This window comes from Danio rerio, chromosome 5 (genome assembly GCF_049306965.1).
Source record: "Danio rerio strain Tuebingen ecotype United States chromosome 5, GRCz12tu, whole genome shotgun sequence".
Taxonomy (NCBI): domain Eukaryota; kingdom Metazoa; phylum Chordata; class Actinopteri; order Cypriniformes; family Danionidae; genus Danio; species Danio rerio.
The window spans coordinates 22449233-22474093 of NC_133180.1; the positions used below are offsets into that span (position 1 = coordinate 22449233).

General features: G+C 40.5%; 2 protein-coding genes across 2 annotated transcripts in view; one reads left to right on the forward strand and one right to left on the reverse strand.

Moving 5' to 3' along the window:
- tenm1 (teneurin transmembrane protein 1) overlaps positions 1-24861 on the reverse strand; it is a 542101-nt gene that overhangs the window by 423616 nt on the left and 93624 nt on the right. Inside the window, exons 3-4 of the mRNA XM_068221426.2 lie at positions 22900-22962; positions 20840-20937 (exon numbers count right to left, since the gene is read on the reverse strand). The gene's annotated coding sequence lies outside the window, so the exon portion shown is untranslated. The remainder of the gene's footprint in view (positions 1-20839; positions 20938-22899; positions 22963-24861) is intronic.
- The window catches only part of LOC141385799 (uncharacterized), a 460928-nt gene that overhangs the window by 415883 nt on the left and 20184 nt on the right, over positions 1-24861 (forward strand). The window lies entirely within an intron of this gene.

Genomic DNA, 24861 nt, shown 5'->3' on the forward strand with positions numbered 1-24861 from the left:
TTTTAAAGATCTTATAAAATTTGACATGCAAACCACTGCAGAAACGTTCTGACCATGGCCATGTCATACAGTCCAGACACTTAAGAAATAACCTACTATAAATTTAAAGGATTAACGTGTGCTATGTTTGTTTGTTTTTTCACAAGTTTTGGAGACGTAACGTAAATTCCACTTGTAAATCATAGGTCGCCTATAGCTTTCGTCATGAACCACAGCTGTGTTGAAAATGATATCAATGTTTTCAAAGTGCACTGCAAAGGGAACGCAATAGTCTATATGAAGACCGCTAAAACTGAACTTTAAAATTGCTTGGAAAGTAAAATACACCTAAGAGAGATGACTTTAATGCTCTTTTATTTAAAAAATCATTCCAAGTTTAAATGTTAGAATGTTGTAAATGATTAGGGCATAGGGGGATAATTGGGAATAGAACACAGCCAGGAACTATATTTCTAACTACAGCTCCAGACGTGTAGTTGCATGCACAGAAATTTGCGGCTACTTGTTCGTTGGAATGATGAATTTTTTGTAATCACAAAACTTGCAACCTTAGTCGGCTAACGCTGGTTTTCGGAAACGCACCCCAGGTCGGCATTACTGTTTCTAGCCCTGTTTTGTCTGCCTTGTCTTATTTCCACTAATTGTTGCACAGACTGCAACTTGTTCTCTTATTCATTTATTCATTTTCTTTTCAGCTTAGTCCCTTTATTAATCTGGGGTCGCCACAGCGGAATGAACTGCCAACTTATTCAGCATGTTTTTCCGCAGTGGATGCCCTTCCAGCCGCAACCCATCTCTGGGAAACTTTGTGCCCTTATTGTTATTTTATTATTTTATTTATTTTTTACTTTAGTTTATCTTATCTTTTTTAATTTCATTCTTTAGATTTTTTTATAGTAGTGCACAGTCCTGTGTTATGTGATCAATTTATGTTGTTTGATGTAGCACCTTGGTCCTGGAGGAACATTGTTTCGTTTCACTGTGTACTGCACTGTATATTGTTAAAATGACAATAAAGACAACTTTACTTGACTTGACTTGATAATTTAATTCTTTAATTGTCAATTAAAAGGGATTTATAAAGCATAAACAGTCCTCACTTAATTTTAGATCACATAACTGCATTAAGCTGTGCTAATAAAGCATTTATTTACATATAGTAACCATTACTATGTGCCTGAAAATCAAGATGTACCATTAAAAGATAAAAGTTGAGTCATTAATGTTCTTTTCTGGGACTTTTCTGTTATTTTAGGTTTCAGCAGGCTATCATTTTGTGATGTTTAATTTGGGTATCGTATCAAAGCCATAATGTTGGTACTGTGACAAAACTAGATCATAGTGAGAGCAGCTGATGATAAACAGCCTTCTCCAAAATTTTAGATGCGAAAGAAAAATAAGATGAACATTAACGTTTATTGTTGAATGATTCCCACAAACACACACAATTAGTCACAAATGACACACACACACACACACACACACACACACACACACACGAGTAGCCAGCCAAAATCTGCATTTAACAGCCAGCTCTCGTGTATTAAGTCAGTAACCACAGTAACCCGAGCAGATGTTTGGCCACACCTGTGCTGTGTTTGCTGTTTACTGTTTATGTGTTTGTGTTGTTCCGCGCCATTGCAGGTGAAACTGATCTCTGTCCAAATGGATGGCAAAATACACACATTTACACACGGCAGGGCGGGTTGCAGAGACACACTAATACACATGCATTGGCACACGGAGCGCTGGAGCATGTCCAGTGTGGCCCTCATTATGACAGGTGTTGCAGAGTCACTGGAGCGTGGCCACTTGAGTGGGACACGCTAACTTCTCTGCATTTACTCTCTCTCTTTAGCTGTCGAAAAATCTGACTGTAACAGCTGTTAGCAGAGAGCGGCCACGTGGTGTGTGGGTGTGTGTGTGCTGCTTTAATGCAAGAGATAGAGAGTAACACTGTGGCTGCGTCCCAACTGACACTACTCATGCTGTGTTAAAAGTCAGGAGTGCTAATTCCCTATTGGCTGATTTTAAAATGTCTAGCATGTCTGACAGTTTATTAAAACCTCTCATCCTGAAACAAATGATTTTTCTAATATACGTGTTCATGTATACACATGTATATTCTACTGTATGAGGTATATTGAAGTTAATACATATGTACTGTATAGCAAGGAATAAAGAGCATACATTTTTGATGCTATATATATATATATATATATATATATATATATATATATATATATATATATATATATATATATATATATATATTTAGTGCGAGTTGGAGCTACTTTGCCTTATGGTGAATGCAGTAAGTGACTGCATTATCATCAATAACGTTACCTGTTTAACAAGTTAAGAACATACAAAAACGTAAAAAACTAAACCTTACCTATGAAATGTTCTGCCTTTGTGCTTTGTTTTCTTTGTTTGCTCGTTACTAAACCTGTAGACAGCGCTAAAGTTCCACATCTTAACGTAATAACACTGTCTTGACTAGTGCGGTTGAATGACATTTCTCCTGGGAGCACTGTACCAATGTGGCGGCGCTATTGACGCATGCTCAGGGTCCCTATGCGATATCTAGTGTATATATCTATGAGCCCTAACGCTCAGTCTGATTTCTAACTATAGCAGATCAAATCAATATTAAACTGGTAAGCACACCAGCCAACACTTCATTTTTTTTAATGGGAGTATTTCGTATTTCAGACAAGTCTCCCGCAAACATCACATTTTTATTTCTTCCTCAAAAAACTCCGGTAATTTCACCTACCCCCCTCTTTGGTACAGTCTGTAAACTTAACACCCCCGGGTTGCCAACTTTGGTACAGTACCCGATCGAAGCGGCCGCCCAAAACCCCCTGCATCCTGTTCTCAACCTCTAACCCCCGGGGGGCATGAAGCATATTATAGAATTTTTAATATAAATTTCCATATGCTTTAATTAAACACAAATTATATACAGTTAAAAGCATAATTGTTTCAACATTTTGTAATGGTTTTAATAACTAATTTCTTTTGTCTTTGTCATGATGACAGAACTTATATCTTCCTTGTTATTTAGCCAGATATTGAGCTTAAAGTCCAAGTTAAAGGCTTACAGTGGACAACAGTGGTTTATTCTGTAGCCATTAGAAAAAAATATTTTTCAAGGGAGCTCATAATATTGACTTTAAATTGATTTTTTTTTTATTAATAACTGCTTTTATTTCAGCCAAACAAAAAAGAAAATAAAACAATATTATAGAAATGCTGTGAAAATGTCCTTGATCTGGTAAACATCACTTGGGAAATATTTGAAAACAATAACAGTTTATACATATACATATGCATATACAGTTGAAGTCAGAATTATTAGCCCCCTGTTTATTTTTTTCCCCAATTTCTCTGTAAATGGATGGCATTTCATCTCACGTTCAGCATTATCTTAAAAAGAAAGCAAAATCAGCAGTTTTGTCAACACTTTAGACAGAGTCATTCAAATATAGCTCTAAAGTGACGTTGGGGAATTATTAACGGCTTCTGCTATTTTGACGTCAGCTGCAGATGTAAATGAATGGTGGAAGAAGGAAGTTCCTGATAAAAAAAGGGTTTTAGGCTCTCTGTGTTTGATTTTCTTATTTATATACAGGATGGTGCTGTTGAACTGTTGTATAAACGCAATATAACATGAGTAGCAGAGCGATATGGCTGTATATCAGCACTGGTCGGATGCTAAGGCATAAACATCACTAGGGAAAACACAGTGATAAACATCACTTGGGAAATATTTGAAAAAAATAACAATTTATACATATACATATGTATATGTAGTTGAAGTCAGAATTATTAGCCCCCCGTTTATTTTTTTTTCCCCAATTTCGGTTTAACGGAGAGAAGATACAGTATATACACACACACACACCTTTCTAGTACAGGTGGGGCCAACTTTTGCCTTCAGAACTCCCTTAATCCTTTATGGCATAGATGTAACAAGGTACTGGAAATATTCCTCATAGGTCCATATTGCCATGATAGCATCAAACAGTTACTGCAGATTTGTCAGCTGCACATCCATGATGCAAATCACCCGTTCCACCACATCCCAAAGGTGCTCTATTGGATTGAGTTCTGGTGACTGTGGAAGCCATTTGAGTACAGTGAACTCGTTGTCATGTTCAAGAAACCAGTCTGAGATGATTCAAGCTTGATGACATGGTGCGTAATCCTGCTGGAAGTAGTCATCAGAAGATGGGTACACTGTGGTCATAAAGGGATAGACATGGTCAGCAACAATACTCAGGTAGGCTGTGGCGTTGATACAATGCTCAATTCGTACTAATGGGCCCAAAGTGTGCCAAGAAAATATCCCCCACACCAATACACCACCACCAGCCTAAACCATTGATACAAGGCAGGATGACTTCATGCTTTCATGTGGTTTACACTGAATTGATCTTACTATCCGAATGTCGCAGCAGAAATCCAGACTCATTTTTCCAATCTTCTATTGTCCAATTTTGCTGAGCCTGTGTAAATTGTAGCTTTAGTTTCCTGTTCTTATCTGACAGAAGTGGCACTCGGTGTGGTCTTTTGCTTCTGTAGCGAACTCGCCTCAAGGTTTGATGTGTTGTGCCTTCAGAGATGCTCTCCTACATAGCTTGACTGTAAGAAGTGGTCATTTAAGCTACTGTTGCCTTTCTATCAGCTTAAGTCTGGCCATTCTCCTTTGACCTCTGGCATCAACAAGGCATTTGTGCCCACAGAACTGCCGCTCACTAGATGTTTTCTCTTTTTCTGACCATTCTCTGTAAACCCTAGAGATGATCGTGCGTGAAAATCCCAGTAGCCCGTCTGGCACCAACAACCATGACATGTTTAAAGTCACTTAAATCACCTTTCTTCATCCGTTCTGATGCTCAGTTTGAACTGCAGCAGATCAGCTTGACCATGTCTACATTTATAAATGCATTGAGCAGCTGCCATGTGATTGTAACTGTATATTGTACTCATTGCTAGAAAGCCAATACACATATTCATTACGGGGACATCTTGAAAATGCAAACTGTAATATAGATTTTATTAATGATTTGACGTGTTTAGAACACATGTCTGTCCTTTCATCAATTTGAAGATGCACTTGCATGATTAGAAACCTACAGGAGCTGCTGGAGTGCTCGTCGAGTGGACTGACCTTTGATGGCTAACGCATACAGTATGCAAAATTGAAGAAAAAAAAATCACCTCATCTTTGTTTTTTGTTTTTTTACTATATGATAAAAGATCTTAGATTCTGAAGTACTTAGGATGGATACGTGAGCGGGTGCACTGGAATGCAGGGCATGACTACACTGTAAGTGAGTAGCACAACGTGTGTTTCTTTCAGTGCGAACATGGTGCCAGAATAAAAGACTTTCCTTAACACCTTTTCACAAACCAAAGCTTGATAAAGAGCCTCGCTTTGTATGCAAAGACCAGCTCCTCACAAAGGTATAGTAACCACTTTAATTACCCTAATGACTGGAACGATCTCATGGGTGAGCGAGGTCACAAAGACCTGTTTAACGGAGCAGATATAGTGCTGATCAGGCGCTGTTATAAAAACCCTAATCAGAGTGGCTCTTTAAGAAGTGAAATAAAACGTGATATTACGGATCTTATGAAAATGTTGAGTTGGTTAATAATTCGTGCTCTTATGCTTGTGTACGTCAAAGCAATGTACTGTAGAAAAACTATGAAAAGGAATAGATGCATTCAACTAATCAAAAATGACATTACACACATTCATGATGTTGCAAAAGAAATAAATGCTGTTCTTTCCAGTGTTCTGTTAATCAGAGAATCCTGGAAAATGGTTTTCACCAACATATTAAAGGCCACTGCCTAAGCTTCAATAACAGAAGAGGAGAATGCCTCAGGAGAAGCAAATTGGCATAATCAAGTAATTTTGAAGAATCAAATAACACTGAGAATTAGTGTAATAATGTTGAAAATTCAGCTTTGACATTACTAAAATAAATTACAATTTAAAATATATTTTACAATATTACAGTTTTCACAACATCTGATCCAGAGATCTTAGACTCAACTAAAATTATAAGGCAAAAACATTAAATATTTAAATATAAAATACATAAATTTACATTTGAAGTCAGAATTATTAGTCCCACTGAATGATTAGCCCCTCTGTTTATTTTTTTCCTCAATTTCTCTTTAACGGAATTACTGATTTAAATGGATTTTACAGTAAATAATATTTTACTGAATACTTTTCAAGACTCTTCTATACAGCTTAAAGTAACATTTAAAGGCTTAACTAATTTGATTAGGCAGGGAATATTATCAGACATACTGTGAAAATTCCCTTGGTCTGTTAAACATAATTTGGGAAATAAAAAAAAAAAAAAAAATCAAAGCGGGGCTAATAATTTGGACTTCAACTGTATATGTCTATACACAGAGTATTTTTTTTCTTCTGGAGAAAGTCTTGTTTGTTTCATTTCGGCTTGAATAAAAACAGTTTTTAATTTTTTAAAACCCATTTTAGGGTCAAAATAATTAGCCCCTATAACCTATATATTTTTCCCGATAGTCTACAGACCAAACCATCGTTATACAATAACTTGCCTATTACTCTAACCTGCCTAGTTAACCTAATTACCCTAGTTAAGCCTTTAAATGTCACTTTAGGCTGTATAGAAGTATCTTGAAAAATGTCTAGTAAAATATTATTAACTGTCATCATGGCAAAGATAAAATAAATCAGGTATGAGTTATTGAATAAGTTATTAAAACTGTTTTGCTGAGAAATGTGTGTAAAAATACGCTCTCCGTTAAACAGAAAAACAACAGCAATTAATAATAATAACAACAACAACAACAATAATAATAATAATATTAATAATAAAAATATATTATTAATGAAAAAATAATATATAATATTATTAATAACAACAACAACAACAACAATAATAATAATAATTATCATCATCATCATCTGAACACATAAAAAATCTAAATGTAAAATTAATTACAAATAAATTAACTGTACCTATAAATAGCAAATCTGTGATATTAAATGTAAAACTAATATTTTGCTAAAATATATATTTGATAAAACACCTCATTCAAAAGCACTAAAATGACCAGACTGAACTCTTATTACACATCATATAAACATTAATAATGGTAACACTTTATAATAAAATTCCATTAGTTATTTTTAGTCGATGTATTTATTAAAATGATCAAACAATCAGCATTCCATAACAGCATTTATTTATACTTTTTAATGCTCTTTACTGAAACTAAAGTGATTCATTGTTATTTTTTGCTAACCCACAGTGCATTAACTAACACAACTTTGTATTTAAATAATGCATTAGTAAATGTTGGGCTATGACTGATAAACGCTTCACAAGTGTTCATTCTTTGTTCATTTTAGTATTTACATTAACTAAAGGAATCTTATTGTAAAGTGTGACCATCATATATTAGGTGCGTCTACAGAAATTGACTTTCAGACAGTCAGTGAGTTAAGTGTCACAACAAGTCCCAGAATTCCCTGTTCTGCAGTGCTGCATTTAAATCGGCCAATGATTAAATCTCTTTTCAGATGAATTCACTTGTTAGAACAGCTCTTCAAAAAGGAGTGTCAGCTCATCAAATGAAGAGGGGAAGAGGGAATCACTTTCACTTCTTTTTCCCCCTCTTCTTCCCTGTTTTTTTTCGCTGTTGAGGTCATAATGGCAGTGTTTTCTCTAGAGTCAAGTCATGACAGCAGGTCTCACTCTCTTTCATTCACACATTACCTCTATTCGTCCATCCATCCATCTTCCTCCTTCACCCACAATACTCTCACTCATTCATCTCTTTTCAGTCTCTCAATCTATTTCTCTCTAATACACACTATAGTGAAAATGGAGAGACTTTGCTGTGCTTCAAGAACACTCTTCATCTTTTTCCCCTTCGATTCCTTTCGCCGTTTCCCTTTTTTATGCTCTCTGTCCTTTCATTTGCCCTTATCCTCTTTTTTTCCCTTCTTAACACGCTTTAACCCCAATTCTCTCTCTCTCCCATTCTGTAGTTGTTCTTTATGCTAAGCTGAGCATATTTAAGTAGAGTGAGTTAATAGTCTGTGACTCTAGGGTTTAGATTTGGTAATATAAGCTGTAAGGATGACTGAGAAAAGAGGATGAGGCTTTTAAAGAGACAGAGACTTACACAAATTCTGCAGACTCAACCAGGACTGTTCGCCGTTCAGAAGTAAACTGAAAATATCTTTCAATTCCTGAAATTGAACTGTGATGGTGAAGAGGACGCAGGACTTAGAGCTGGATTCAGGAAGCGAAACTGAAATGGGGGAAAAATAATAATAAATATATGGGGTTTTGAGGGCATCACAGTGGTGCAGTGGGTAGCACAATCGCCTCAACTGGGTCAGTTGCCATTTCTGTGTCAAGTTTGTATGTTATCCTCATGTTCGAGTGGGTTTTCTCCGGGTGTTCCGGCTTCTCAAACAAGTCCAAAGACATGCGCTCTAGATGAATTGGGTAAGCTAAAATTGTCCGTAGTGTATGTGTGTGAATGTAAGAGTGTATGGGGTGTTTCCCATTGATGGGTTGCAGCTGGAAGAGCATCCGCTGTGTAAAACATATGCTGAATAAGTTGACGGTTCATTCCACTGTGGCGACCCCAGATTCATAAAGGGACTAAGTCGAAAAGAAAATGAATGAATGAATATGGGGTGTTATCATTAGGGCCAGACAGAGTCTGCAGACATTTTTAGCCATTTTTACATTTTTAAATTGTATTTAATGTTTACGATGCAAATCCAAGTAGATCTACTTTAAACAAAGAAAGTCTTCCATAAAACATATCTACTAAAAGAAAAAAAATGTTACTTTACAAACTGTAATGTAAATAAACCATGTGGATATTTTCATAATAGTCAACAATATTACTGAAATAAATTTAAAAACTAAATAAATAAGTAAATAAACATTCAATGATGGGGTAAAATCTGCAGAAATCTGCGGAATTCTATGTGCACAGATTCCATGTGGGCCTAGTTATCATTAATAGAAACATTATAATTAATCATTTTGAGTAGGATACAAATACATCACAACAATGTACTTAAATTTTAGCTTTATTCTTTATTCTCTGTAAAAAAATAAAAAATAAAAAAAAAATAAAATGTGAAAATATGCAGTTCCCCTTCGGGGGGAACTTCAGCACTATAAGTGGATTTGATTGTAAAATCCACGCATTGGGAGGTTCGGTTCAGAAGCTACTCGTCTGAAAGAGTATTGAACGGGCCAATTAAGAATGAATTGGCAGCGCAAGCCTGCGCAGGTGAGCGGCATTAGCAATCAACTGAGTATATAAGCTCACCTGGCGCCAGCAGACGCTATCCTTTTCGCTTCAGAGACTTTCTGATCGAGTCGATGAGGGTTCCTCCTGCTGTGACCAGCGATTCTGAGCGAACGAGAGCATTCTCCCGGTCCAGAGTGTGTACACGCAGTGGCAGACGGTCGAGCTGGGTTTCTCCCTTGCCTGGCGTTCTTTGGGTCCGGTCCTCCAGAGCGGTGCGTATAAAGTTGCAAACTTCACAGAAAGAGCAACACAGTCGTGCAGCACGTCCTTATCAGGACGGCGCTCCGACTGTGCGTTTCTGGATGCGGTGGTTTCCTGTCCTCGGATGATGGGCGCGGGCACTGCGTTACATGTCTGGGGGTCCAGCATGTTAATGCGCTGCTCGCGGGCAGTTCATGTCGTCATTGCGATGCCATGACTGTTGCGCAAGATCGCGGTTAGCCTTTGCAAAAGGGCGAACCACCCCAGTTGTCCCCTGCTCTGCAGCGGGCACTCGGGCAGATCTGAGGGTTTCAGCGAGAGATAATCCGTCGCCCACGGGCCCGCGGACCTCCCGCTCCTCTAAGCGCTCCATCCAAGCTTCGGGCGGGGGAAGCGATCCGTCTAACAGATGGTAGCCCTTACGCCCGATGACACCGGAGACCAGATGTCCACCGCGGCATCGGAGGGTGGGCTTTCATTGTCCGATGATGATCCAGACCCGCTCGCCCCCTTCGGGCTGGTGAGCGCTGTCACTACGGATACTGAAACGGACATGTTAGCCGTGCTTTCCCGGGCTGCTTCGGACGTGGGTTGGAGATGGTTTATCCCCCAGCTCCGCGGCCGGACCGACTAGAGGGGCGTTCCCTTCTTCCCGGAGGTGCACAGTAGGCTCACGCGGTCTTGTAAAGCACTTTTTTCTGCTCGTGCTGCGTGTTCCTCCACCCTAACCACTCTTGACGGTGAAACAGCCAGGGGGTATGTGGCGATTCCTCAGGTTGAGTGCGCGATGGCGGTAAATCCGCGCGGCGCCTCTTCTTGGCGGGGTCCGCCTCGTCTCCCATCCAAAGCCTGTAAGTTATCTACCTCCCTCGGAGCTAGAGCTTACATAGCTGCGGGCCAGGCTGCTTCCGCCTTGCATGCGATAGCCACCTACCAGCGCTACCAAGCGCAGGCGCTGGCCGAGCTGCACGAGGGTGGGTCCAACCCAGGCTTACGAGCTTCGCACCGCCGCCGACTTAGCTCTTCGGACTACTGAGTCCGCTGCGTGTGCGTTGGGGAGGACGATGTCCACATTAGTGGTCCAGGAGCGCCACCCCTGGCTGATATGCGCAAAGTCGACAAAGTCCGCTTTTTTGACTTCCCCATATCCCCAGCCAGGTTCGGCGACACTGTCTGTGAATTCACCAGGAATTTAAGGCGGTGAGAGAGCAGTTGGTGGGTGATGTCTTATCGGCGGTCCGTAGCCCGCTCCGCCCCCCGTGCCATTCATACCTGCTCCTCGCCGAAGGCGCCCGCCTACGAGAGCTGCTCCGCCCCCGCACACGCCTCCGGCGACGCGAGCGCGTCAGGCACCTCGGAAGCAGGCAGCCCCCCTGCCCAGAACGCCGCTAAGTCCGGCAACGGACCGCGAAGCGCCCCTGGGACAGGCCATCTGGAGAAGAGGGAACTTGCTCTTTCCCCGCTGGAGGGCGGGGCCCCATTTCCAACGGCACTTTTTACTGCCATGAAAACATTATGAAAGGGCACTTTTCACTTCCCCAGATGTGACAGCCCGAAATCTGCCAGTCTGGGACGCTATGCTTTCTAGCTTGCAGATTCGGTGCGTTTCGCCAGTGGCTCACGAGTGCTGGGAGGACGGTCTCCTTTCTCCCACCCCTCGAGCCTCCCCTCCGGAGCTCGGGTTTGGAGTGAGAGCAAATATCTCACCTCCAGCTTTTCCGTGGGACCCGCGAGCTTCCCGGATCAGCACACCCACTCCGCGCTGCCCCACTGCTGGTACGTCAGCAATTGTAGCGATGAGTCCATTAGCGAGAGCTCTGCCTGCCTGGTTAGCGCGGGCCAGCTCTTCGCGGTGGCTCATACGCACAATCAGACTCGGCTATGCGATTCAGTTCGCGAAACGGCCCCCCAAGTCACGGGTGTGTATTCACCAGGGTCAGCCCCCTGTCCGCCCCTGTCTTGCGAGAGGAGATTGCTGTCCTCCTGGCGAAGGATGCAATCGAGCCGCTCCCTCCAGCCGAAATGGAGAGCGGGTTTTACAGCCCACGCTTCATCGTGCCCAAAAAGAGCGGTGGGTCACGGCCAATCCTAGATCTGCGCGTTTTGAACCGCTGCCTGCACAAGCTGCCGTTCAGAATGCTCACGCAGAAGCGCATCCTCCGGTGCGTTCGTCCTCTGGGTTGGTCTGCAGCATTAGACCTGATGGACGCGTATTTCCATGTCTCCACTCTTCCTCGCCACCGACAGTTTCTGCGGTTTGCGTTTGAAGGTCGAGCTTGGCAATACAAAGCCCTCCCCTTCGGGCTCTCTCTGTCTCCGCGGGTCCTCACCAAGCCCGCGGAGGGTGCCTCAGCGCCCCTTCGGCTCGCGGGCATCTGCATACTCAATTTCTTTACGACTGGCTGAATTTTGCCCTCTCTTTTGATTATGCACAGAGTTGATTATGCACAGAGACAAAGTGCTCTGGCACTTCCACCTGTGGGGGTTTCAGGTCAACCGAGAAAAGAGCAAACTCGCCCCCGTGCAGAGGATCTCTTCTCTCGGGCTGGAGCTGGACTCGGTCACCATGGCAGCGCGCCTCTCCGGAGAGCGCGCTCAGCTGATGCTGTACTGTCTGAGAGAGCTCGACAGTAAAATAGTGGTCCCACTGAAACTATTTCAGAGGCTCCTGGGGCATATGGCATCCGCAGCCGCTCATGCCGCTCGGATTATTCTATATGAGACCACTTCAGCACTGGCTTCACGATCGAGTCCCCAGACGCGCATGGCACGCGCGCGCACACCGAGTCTCTGTTACTGCGCTGTGTCGCCGAGCCCTCAGCCCTTGGAGCGACCCCTCGTTCCTACAGGCCTGGGTGTCTCTAGAACAGGCGTCCAGTCTTGTTGTCGTTTCAGCAGACGCTTCCAACACGGGCTGGGGGGCTGTGCGTTGCGGGCATGCGGCTGCGGACCTGTGGAAAGGTACCCAGTTGCATTGGCATATCGCCTGGGGCTGTTGGCAGTGTTCCTCGCTATCCACCGTTTTTTTCCGGTGTTGGAGCGGCAACACGTGCTGGTCAGGACGGACAGTACGGTGGCGGTGGCGTATATCAGCCGTATAGGGGGTATGCGCTCTCGCCGCATGTCTCAGCTCGCCCGCCGTCTGCTCCTCTGGAGTCATCCGAGTCTGTTCAGCTGATATGGGTGCGATTCGGGGAAGCCCAGATCGATCTGTTGCTTCCCCCGAGATCGCTCATTGCCAGTTGTTCTTTCCCTGACCGAGTGCTCTCGGCACGGATGCACTGGCTTACAGCTGGCCTCGGGGCACGCGCAATACGCGTTTCCCCCAGTGAGCCTGCTCGTGCAGTTACTGTGCAAGGTCAGGGAGAACGAGGAACAGGTTACTGGTTGCGCCCCTCTGGCTCAACCGGACCTGGATGTCAGAGCTCTCCCTCGCGATAGCCCTCCCCTGGCAGTCCCTTCGAGAGAGCACCTACTCTCTCAGGGACAGGGCACCACCTGGCACCCTCGCTGATCTTTGGAGATTTTTAGACGCGAGGAAGACTTAGGTAACCTCCGATTGCGGTGGCTAATACCGTCACTCGGGCTAGAGCCCCCTCCCCGAGCGCGCCTATGCCCTGACGTGAAGTCTATTCACTGAATGGTGTGTCTCTCGCTGAGAAGACCCCCGTAATTTGCCAGATCAGCGTTGTGCTTTCTTTACGCCGAGAGAAGTTGGAGAGCAGGCTGTCGCCCTCCACACTCAAGGTTACGTGGCTGCCATCTCCGCTCTCATAACGCGGTGGCTGGCAGCACCGTGGGAACGCATAACCTCATCATCCGGTTCCTCAGGGGCGTTAAGCGAATTAATCCACCCCGCCCCCTCTCATGCCCTCTTAGGATCTCGCCCTCGCTACACAAGCCGCGTCAGATCCCTTCGATCCTCGACTCAGTATATTTCTGTCCCTGAAGACAGCTCTGCTGGTCGCGTTGATATCGATTAGAGGGTCGGGGACCCGGAGGCATTTTTCGGTCAGTGACTCGTGCCTGTAATTGGGCTTGCTTTCTCTCACGTCCTGAGACCCCGCCCGCGATATGTGCCCAAGGTTCCTACCACTCCGTTTTAATACGAGGTAGTGAGCCTGCAAGCGCTGCCCTCGGAGGAGGCAGACCCAGCCCTTCTTTATTGTCCAGTTCGCGTTTGCGTATTATCCGGACCGCACTCAGAGTTTAGATCATCTGAGCAGCTCTTCGTCTGTTATAGCGGTCGGCAGCAGGGAAGTGCCGTACCGAAATAAGTTCCTACTAGATTGTGGATGCCTTTCTTTCACTATCAGAGCCGAGATGAGCCGCGTCCCCCGAGAGCGCGTGCGCACTCCACTCGGAGCTTCGCATCCTCTCGAGCGCGCGCACGCGGCGCTCCTCTAACAGACATCTGTAGAGCTGCGGGCTGGGTGACACCCAACACATTTGCAAGGTTTTACAATCTGCGAGTGGAGCCGGTTTCCTCAAGGGTATTAGGTAACCCTTGGTGATTGAGGAAACAATTCGGTAGGGTGTTGAAACACGCTTGCTGCGCCATTTTCCCTAACACGGAGATACGTGCGCCTTTTTATCTGTCAGTAAAGTTCCCCGTCAGGTGAGCCCTGCAGATTCCTCCGTGGCCCCCAGCACTGACTCAGCGGAGGAGTCACTTGCTGGCCCACTACGTTGTAGGTCTGCCCGCTGGTCAGCCCGCGTTTTGGGTAAAGGTGCCTGCTATGCGTGGTCCCCACTAGGCGATCCCATATGCTTATTCAGCCACGGTTAAGTCCCCCCCCCTGGGCGGACCCGTGTCTTCCCTCCCCGCTAACCACTCTTTTGCTATGCGTACTCCCCCTTTTTAGGGCTAGTCCATATGTAATTCTGCCATCTATCCCCCCTTGGGTAACGGATGGCCTCCGCAGCGTCCTCCCTATCGGGATTGCACGCTTCCCAACGTACTGTCGTATTTTCCTAGAATTATCTAGATGCTCACGACTTCCCAAAAAATATATATAAATCCGTAAAACTTCTGTTGAAGTAGGATAAATTAGGGCCAGGGACACGTTGGAGGACCGCGCCCCCCATGATGTGGGTGCGTCACGCTTGCTTGACTATCTCCTCATCGGGGGTGTTGGTAAGGTGCAGTCATTATGGCGCTTTCAATGGGCTCCCAATGCGTGGATTTTACAATCAAATCCACTTATAGTGCTGAAGTTCCCCCCGAAGGGGAACGTTCGAGGTTACTAAAGTAACCCTTCGTTCCCCGAGGAGGGGAACGGAAGCACTATACTCCGTCGCCATAATGACTGTCCCTTAGCTGTTGAAAGTCTCTTCAGCTTAAAAAGGATAGCGTCTGCTGGCGCCAGGTGAGCTTATATACTCAGTTGATTGCTAATGCCTCTCACCTGCGCAGGCTTGCGCTGCCAATTCATTCTTAATTGGCCCGTTCAATACTCTTTCAGACGAGTAGCTTCTGAACCGAACCTCCCAATGCGTGGATTTTACAATCAAATCCACTTATAGTGCTTCCGTTCCCCTCCTCGGGGAACGAAGGGTTACTTTAGTAACCTCGAACGTTTTCCATATTTTCCCATATTTTTTCCAAATTTTAATTTTACTTTATCCATGTTTATTTATTTATTCATTATGGGACCTTGATCTTTCTTAAAACCCCTTTTAACATTAAAAAGTTCAAAAAAGAGACTTTTATTAACATTTTTAATAGTAATAATAGTAATAGTAACATTTTAAAGTAATATATTGTCTCGGTTGGTGTTGTATATTACTGTAAAAAAAGCCTTGTAATAAAATAGCAGTAAATTTTCCTTTATTTTACAGACTTAATTTTCATATTTATGATTTATTTTTACATTATATTATTTCAAACTACTAAAATTTTAGTAAAAGTCACTTTGTTAAACTGTAGAGTTGAATTTTCAACATCAAAAGTCAGCAGAGCAGAGATCAAGGTCCCATAACGCACTTTAATATTTTAATATTGTACCAATAAAATCTGATAGATATTTCTAAATTTACAGTGAACTACTGTATTTTGTTCATTTTTACCATGCTAATACACCAACATTTTGAAGTATTAACATATAAATTGTACATTTGTAATACAGAGACGAAACATGAAAAACAGGTGGTGGTGAGAAACTCTCATGAAGAGCCAAAGCTCATCTCAAACAGCTTTTACACTAAAAGAAAAAAGTAATAAAATACAGTTGAGGTCAGAATTATTAGCCCCCCTGTTTATTTTTTTCCCTAATTTCTTTTTAACTGAGAGAATATTTTTTCAGCACATTTCTAAACATAATAGTTTTAATAACTCATCTCTAATAACTGATTTATTTGATCTTTGCCATGATGACAGTAAATAATATTTTTGACTAGATATTTTTCAAGACACTTGCATACAGCTTAAAGTGACATTTAAGGGCTTAAATAGGTTAATTAGGTTAACTCGGCAGGTTAGGGTAATTAGGCAAGTTATTGTATAACGATGGTTTGTTCTTTAGACTATTGAAAACAAAATTGCTTAAAGGGGTTAATAATTTTGACCTTAAAATTGTGTTTCAAAAATTGAAAAACTGCTTTTATTCTAGCCGAAATAAAACAAATAAGACTTTCTCCAGAAGAAAAAAATATCATCAGACATACTGTGGAAATTTCTTTGCTCTGTGAAACATCATTTGGGAAATATTTAAAAAAGAAAAAAAAAATTCAAAGGGAGGGTAATGATTCTGACTTCAACTGTATATAGGGTGATCAGTGTCATTTGCACAACTGCTATACACTATCATGGTAAGGAAAATGTCACATAAATAATGCTATTAGCATATAATTTACTATTAGATAAAACTAATGTATATAATATATAATATAAGACCCTACATAACTGATGAAAAAATAAATAAATAGAACCACATCACTTCAACACCAAAAATGGAATAGGGAATTCCAAGAAAGTTAATTTTAGCTATTCAGTGTATAGTAAGGAAACTTACTGTTTTGTTGTAACAGCTTTTTCTATAGCATTTGTAATGTTTCATTACCATTTTGGATTTGATTGGTATGTCTTTATTGTCCCAGAGGGGCAATTTGTTTAACAGCAGTAGCAGACACAGATCAACACTTGAACAAACATAGAAATTACAATAAAACAATAAAATGAATCATGATCAAGAAACATTTTATTATAAAAGAGCTTGAGTAACCCAACTGTAGTTGGAACAAATGAATGTAAATATCTGTTGGACCTAGCCCGTCTGGAATAAGTATACATTCTGCCTGATGGCAGGAGACAAAACCTAGAATAAATATGGTGGTTCACATCTGCTAAAATAGACATATCCCTCTGTATCACTCTCATCTGCCCGATGCTGTTAAAATTTGTGCCCAAAATCTTTTGAGATAGGTGAACAATTTTTGTAAGTCTGTTTTTATCCATCACCCCTAAAATGACCATACCAGCATATTACTGCAAACATTAAAGAGATGCAATAAAAGAAGATAAAAATGTCATAAGAAGAGGCCTATCCACATTAAATCCCTTCAACTTTCTCAAACAGAACAATAGTTGATTTGTCATTTTACATCCAGGATGGTACCCAGGTATTTATACACACTCACTGTCTCAACAACGAAACAGCGTATACTAGTAGTAATAGCATTAGAAATAGAGCTGTGGCGAAAACTAATTTAGTTTTTGAGACATTAAATTGTAAACATCTTTGCACCAAGCAACAAAGTTGTCCAACACTGGGCCATGACCCACCTCATGATCATGCTGAAGACTGATAATGACAGAATCATCAGCATACTAAATTGTACACCTTGATTCAAATTTACTCTGACAGTCATTGGTAAAAAGTACAAACATTTTTTTTTACAGTACGTGAATAAGCATGATGTCACTGTTTTCCCGAAATCATGCTTTTGTAGTTTAACAATACCACATCAACATTGTGCTCTGCCTGTTCAGTTATGATTGCTCTTCTTACAATGCATGACAGAGTCAAATTGCTGTTTTAAAAGGCTTCCTAAGTCCTCAGAACTTACACACACAGTAAGACAGTGACAACTGTGTCGATTTTATAACTGATTTATAACTGATAGTAATTCAAACCCAAGTCCAATAAAGAAATATCAGTCAAACTGAACATCCATTGCAAACACAACTTGAGCAGATCATTTCTCTTTGGTAAATTTCGAAAATATAAACACACATACTCATACATCATAAGCACAGATATCATTTGGGTACAGAAGTGTCCAAACTCAGTCTTGGAGTACTGGTGTCCAGCAAATTTTAGCTCCAACTTGCCTTAACACACCTGCATGGATGTTTCTAGAAAGCCTTTTAAAAGCTTGATTAGGTTGGAACTAAACTTTGCAGGACACCGGCCATCCAGGACCGAGTGTGGATACCCCTGACTTAGAACATACATAGGTTTGTGATTAGTTTGTGCATAAATTGTAAAATTGCTTTGTCTCAATATTTAATGTTTGAGGAGAGGTTATTCAAAGAAAGCATTTAAAGACCGGAAGCTGATATTATGCAGATTTGTTATGAACTACACGGATCAGTTAAAGAAGCTGGAATAGCTGTCAAAGATTACATTTTGGTGTTGGGTTGAGTATAAAAAGTATATAAACTTAACTGAAACAATTCTTATAGTGACTAGACTGGGTTTATAGTTATTACATAATTCCAGTTCAAATTTGAACTAAGCTTTTAGGCACGGGTAGTTTGGTTTCAATCCCAATGTGCTGATATACTTACAGTCAAAGTCAGAATTATTAGCCCTGCTGAATTATCAACCCCCCTCTTTTTTTCTCCCTAATTTCTGTTTAATGGAAAGATGTTTTTCAACATAATTCTAAACATAACAATTTTAATAATTAAATTCTAATAACAGATTTATTTTATTTTTGCTTTGATGACAGTACATAATATTTTACTAGATATTTTTCAAGACACTAGTATTCAGATTGAAGTGACATTTAAAGGTTTAACTAGGTTAATTAGACAAGTTAGGGTAATTAGGAAAGTCATTGTATAACAGGGGGCGAGGCAGTGGCGCAGTAGATAGTGCTGTCGCCTCACAGCAAGAAGGTTGCTGTGTCGCTGGTTCGAGCCTCGGCTCAGTTGGTGTTTCTGTGAGGAGTTTGCATGTTCTCCCAGCCTTCGCGTGGGTTTCCTCCGGGTGCTCCGGTTTCCCCCACAGTCCAAAGACATGTGTTACAGGTGAATTGGGTAGGCTAAATTGTCCGTAGTGTATGTGTGTGTGGATGTTTCCCAGAGATAGGTTGCGGCTGGAAGGGCATCCGCTGCGTAAAAACTTGCTGGATAAGTTGGCAGTTCATTTCGCTGTGGCGACCCCGGATTAATAAAGGGACTAAGCCGACAAGAAAATGAATGAACGAATTGTATAACAGTGATGTGTTCTCTAGATAATCATTGTAGAAAACATTGCTTGAAGTGGTAATAATATTGACCTTAAAGGGGTGGTCCAGAATGTATTTTTCTACGACATGGTTGTGTTTATAAGATGCAAAGTAAAGTGTGAAGTAAATGAAGTAAAGCTTCATTTATTAAAAAAAATCACATTATCTTTTCATATATCTTTGATTATATACTGCTACTCAGCTAGCATGAAAACGACTGTCATATTTCCTAATTCCTTCCAAAGCCCACTCTCAAGAGGCTCTGATTGGTCAGCTAACATAATGTGCTGTGATTCACAGATTGACTCCGCGCCACCAGGAAGCGCATGCCTCTTATAACACGAGCTTTGCCGTTGTGTAAATACTGTCAGTAAAATCTGACAAGTGTTTTTCACATATATTCCAAATAAGCATGTGTAAAATATATAAACATTCACATAGATTTTGGGAGTTCGTTATTTGAGTTGTAGAAAGCATGGAAAACGTCCGCATAGAGAGACACTGCAGTGCTGGTGAAGATTGTGGCTGTTTACAGGGGTTTAAGAGATAAATAAGAATGTGTAGCTAAATTGTTAGCGGTGCCAAACAGCATTTCCCGTTGTTTATATCCTTTCTTTACGTTCTTGCTACAACATACCATTGACACTAGAAACTATGCATGTCATAGAACAATTTTAACAAATAAAAACACTCACAGGTTTGTGGCTCACAGTCCACAGCTTTGTCTATTATGGTTGGAGCTGCTCCTTTGAGGATTTTTTTTGCCAAATCCAGCACTGAACAGGGAGAGATTTTGTAAAATGCTAGCTATATGTATTTTTTTATAATTGTCAGGAACGTAATTAAAATGTAACTGTAAGCACTTCTCTCTTTGTGTTGTGTCCTTTGGAAGCCCAAATACATAAACAGAAAAAGCTCTGTGAAAATAACAGGGTTTGGACGAAATCTAAGCTTTCTTTGCTATAACGTTAAGGCGCTAAGCTAACTCTGTAAAAGCCAATGTCTCCCTTTGCATTGAACTTTGAGCGTCTTAAATTCAGAGATGCTGTTTGTTCACTCAGCTACATCAACTAAAGTTTAAAATATGATTTTGCAGCGTAAAAAAAATAAAAAAATAAATAAAAACTGTTTTTATTCTAGCCAAAATAAAACAAATCAGACTTTCTCCAGAAGAAAAAAGTAATATAGAAAATACTGTGAAAAATTCCTTGCTCCGTTAAACATCAATTGGGAAATATTTGAAAAAGTAAAAAAATTCACAGGAAGGCTAATAATTTTACTTTTAAATGTATCATTCTACATCTGGTTATACCATGTTCTAAAATAAAACATCCTCTTATGTCTATATTTGAGTGTAGTACTGATGAAGTTAGAGATAATATTGTCGATGTGGGCAGTGACATTAGATACATCATTTTATCACATCTTTAACCTTTGTGTGTATTTGTGCAAACATGTTAATCTACCCTTGAATTATCTCTAGCAGCACAATAGGGAACACAAAAGATTTAGAATACATAGAGGGGAGAGAAAAAGATGCATCAAGGAGCAGCAGAAGGCTGATGATGAATTCTGATGGAAGTGTTCGGCTGTATAAGACTACGCATTTCCATTTCCATTTATTTTGTTGCAGACGGCTTCTTACAAGGAACCGCATATATTGTGAAGTCACGATATTCCAGCAGGTCACAAAAGGGCAGGAACCGAGCACCAAGAAACCGTAAAAGGAAAGCTGTACCAATTTTACTGCTATCAGCGGAATAAGGGCAAGGTTTGGTAGCTGTAGTCAAAGGTTCGTGCATTGTTTTTCAACACTCACAAATTTGCTGCCTTATATGTACAGATATATTTCACATCCGCTCCTGAATCCTGGTTCCAGCGAAAAGGTCAGGATACACAGCGGGCGGTCGGCATCACCTGGCAACAGGAAATAACAATCATCAGACGGCTGCCGACACAGGTGGTCATGAACACAAGAGCAGCGCGCAGTAAGAAAACATCTGAGCTGAAAGCTTATACCATCAAGAGCGAAAAGGACCTGTAATTGATTTTGCTGAATCAATGTTGATTTAGTTGCTGTATCAGTTTGCCCGCAAACTAGATTTGGCTGCAAAGTAGCGTTTGTTTGTGTAGCCGTGACAAATCAGATGAGGACGGATTTGTGACCGTTATTGTTACTCCTGCATGACCGACAATGAGATTTAAAGGAATAGCGCACCCAAAATTGAAAAAACCTCAGATCATTTACTCGTTCATTGTTGCATTGTCCTGAATGATTTGCTTCAGCTTGTGGAACACAAAAGCAGAATTTTACATTTCATTCAGTATATTTTGCCTGTGGGCTTGAGGAATTGTGAAGCACCATTTTTTCTTTACCTCCATGTAATTTGTACTTCTGTTTTTCTTTTTCTTATGTGTGTGTGTGTGTGTGTGTGTGTGTGTGTGTGTGTGTGTGTGTGTGTGTGTGTGTGTGTGTGTGTGTGTGCGTGCATGTGTGTATAAGTGTTGGGGGGTTCAATCAGTATTATATCAGTCTGTTTCTCACGAAGTTATCAAATGCTTCACAATTCTTACAATTTTTTGGGCACAATTTTTCCATTTCTGGTATTTAATCTTTGACTATTTTCCCCACATTTTGATAATTGAAAAAAAAAAAAAAAAATGAAAAGATTTTTTATTAAAAGACATAACCGTAATTTCGGGGGTCAATTATACCATTGACACACTAAATAAGGCTGTCAATATGAATCGTGAGAAATCACCATTCTGGATGACAAAATTGCAAATGGCAACAGCAAAGAAATTCTGTCATTCCTCGTCTTCAAATCCATTGGTTCAGAGTTTTTAATTATAAACTGGTCTCAAATGTTGATTACGTACACACTTGGATATCTGATTATTCAAAATTTCCTTTGTTCAGTATGGGTGAATGTTGGTTGGAACCCATAGACATAAATTTGCCAGTTTCAATTTAATTCTCAGATTATAAAAACTATACAGCAGGCGTGGTCAATCTTGGTCCTTGGTCCCAAGCTCTAACTGGCATACTAGAATCTTCCTGGCATGTAGGGCTGCACAATTCTGGCTAAAATGAGAATGATGACTTAAAATTAAGGTTATTGTGAGTAGGCTATTATTATAATTATTTCTCAAACATATGGTAAAACAACAATAATATTAGGTCTATACCAGGGGTGGCCAACCCTGTTCCTGGAGAGCCACCTTCCTGCAGATTTCAGTTGCAACCCATGTCAAACACACCTGCCTGTAATTATCATGTGGTGTTCAGGTCCTAATTAATTGGTCCAGGTGTGTTTAATATGGGTAGCAACTGAAATCTGCAGGAAGCTGGCTCTCCAGGAACAGGGTTGGCCAGCCCTGGTCTAAACTCTTGGTTATAATGCTACATTTTGAATTTAGTTTAAATGGTGGAGTTTAAATGAACATACTTAAACATGTCCTGTTTGTTAATTTACATTGAAGTGATGACATCAGAATACAACTATTGATAATTCTAAAGTTGAATTATTGTGTTTAAGACAACATTATAAGACCATTATTAGACCACTGGTAAAATCAGACATTTGTCATTATTAGATTATTTTCAACATTATATAGGCTAGTATAGTTTTACTGACTCAGTGAACACTTATTATCATTCACAACACTTCGATATGAAAGAAAAAACATATCAAATGCTTGACGTAATCACGTTCAAAAGTTGTCGTAATCAGCTTTTAAATGTGATATGATCATTTAAATGATTTGCGTGTTGGTTTCACTTTTACTACAAAGTGCACTCATGTCATGGTCAGCAGCACTCTGAGGAAAACGAAAAAACAAATGCAAGTCATACTTATGGTTATTTAACTTTATTACCTGTTACTCACAGGTTGTCCTGACATATTGTCCTCACGGTTGTCCGCACCCGTCCGTGAATACCTCATTAAATGAACACAGAAATTACATTTTTGGTTGAATTCATACCTTACAAATACAATGTGTGACAAGTTTAACACCATTGGAAATTGTCTATGATGCTGAGCAATGTATATAAAACAATGTGAAGACTTGTGCGACAGCCTTTATGCTTTCTTGAAAATATAATTGGCTGAATCATAGAAAAGCTGAATTAAGATAGTGTGTAGGGTCCAATCGAGATTGCAATCTTTTGTCGATGAATCGTGCAGCCATACTGCCATATATATTGAAGCAAGTTGGACCTAAACTCTGCAAGACACCCCTGGGGCACCCCTGCTACAAGAATTTATTCACAAAGAAAACATTTTTCTGTCAGAAAACACGACACAACAGCGCTCAAAAGTGGATTCGCTATATTCCTGGTGTCATGACAACTTGCTACAGTACATGTAAACAGAAGCGTGCAACCATAGTCCTACTTCCGAGTTCTTCTGGTTGGTCCACTACTCTGAAACTGACAGCATGTGTGACAAATGAGTGTTTTCTTCACACACACACACACAATATTGCACAGCTGGATCTGCTGGATGGATGGACACCGTGCTGCATTTTCAATAAAAAAAAAAACATTTCAGTTTTTAAGCTTACCTAATCTTAAATTTAATAGATAATTATAAAAAAAATATTTTTTAGCTATAAATAATGAATTAGTATCCTGATTATAAAGTTTTATTTTTTAATTAAATCAAATCACCTTTATTGTCACATCATCAGCAGCATGTGCGCTATGTTAAGTGAAAAACTTAGGTGCTGGCTCCAGACAGTGCAAAATACAACAACATACTCCCAAATAACAGGACAATGTAAAATTGGCAATGTTGACAGCGATATGTACAATAATTATTGTGTTTAATTTGTTTTTTTGCATCACAAGAAATTCTTCAGCTCTGCAGCTGAAAGTGACAAAACACTTCTGCCTGTTCAAAATAAACAGTAAAGTCAAGTACTGGATATTTGTTATTATTCCTGTTGTACCATACTGGTACCAAACCGTAAAGTCAAAACCATGGTACATACTGACTCGTGACTCCAGTGTATCGTTACACCGCAAAGAAGCACACAGGTGTTTTTTTTTTTTTTTTTTTTTGACATTATATAATGCTTTATAAAATACGATTCAATGTCGACAAAATAAATAGGTATATACATGCATTATTTAATAAAAGATATAATTAAACATGTTTAATTTCACAACCTATTGCGAGACTACCATGAACAAAGTCTAACCCTTACGGAACCTTTCTTTACATTTTCATTACCCCTGTACAGTATGTCATGTGTTGATATTTGGCCCTCAAGGTCACTGCATTTCAAAATCTTTGTGTTAGTTGATATGCTCCATACTTTCGTAAGCCTTCAGGATGTTCTCTCCTGCGCATAAATTTGAAGTAACATCAGCCCCAACAATAATCTGCTAGATATAATGCTTTGAAAAAGTATCTATAACGAATCAAACATAACATTTTTACTTGCCAAGTAAGAATGTATCATGCCAATACCATAAATAAGCAAAAGAAGCCAGTTCAGAAATGATAAATGAGCATAATGAATGCATAATGCAAACCTGACCATAAAGTAACACACAGTAGCATGCCAGTGTGTTCTAGCCACACAATCTCAAAGACACTGTGCCTTTCACTTAAATACCCAAATCAGAACAAACAACCATAAATTAATGATAATAAAAGCTTCACAGTGCCGGTCACAGCTGATCTAGGCAAGGAAAGCAACAGACCTTACATCAGTACATCTAACGTTAGTGGAACATAATTCTCTACATAGAGGTTAGTGAGAATGAAAAATTGGAAAGTTTGTGATATAATAAAATAAGCATATGGGCTGCATGTTTCAGTGAACGGA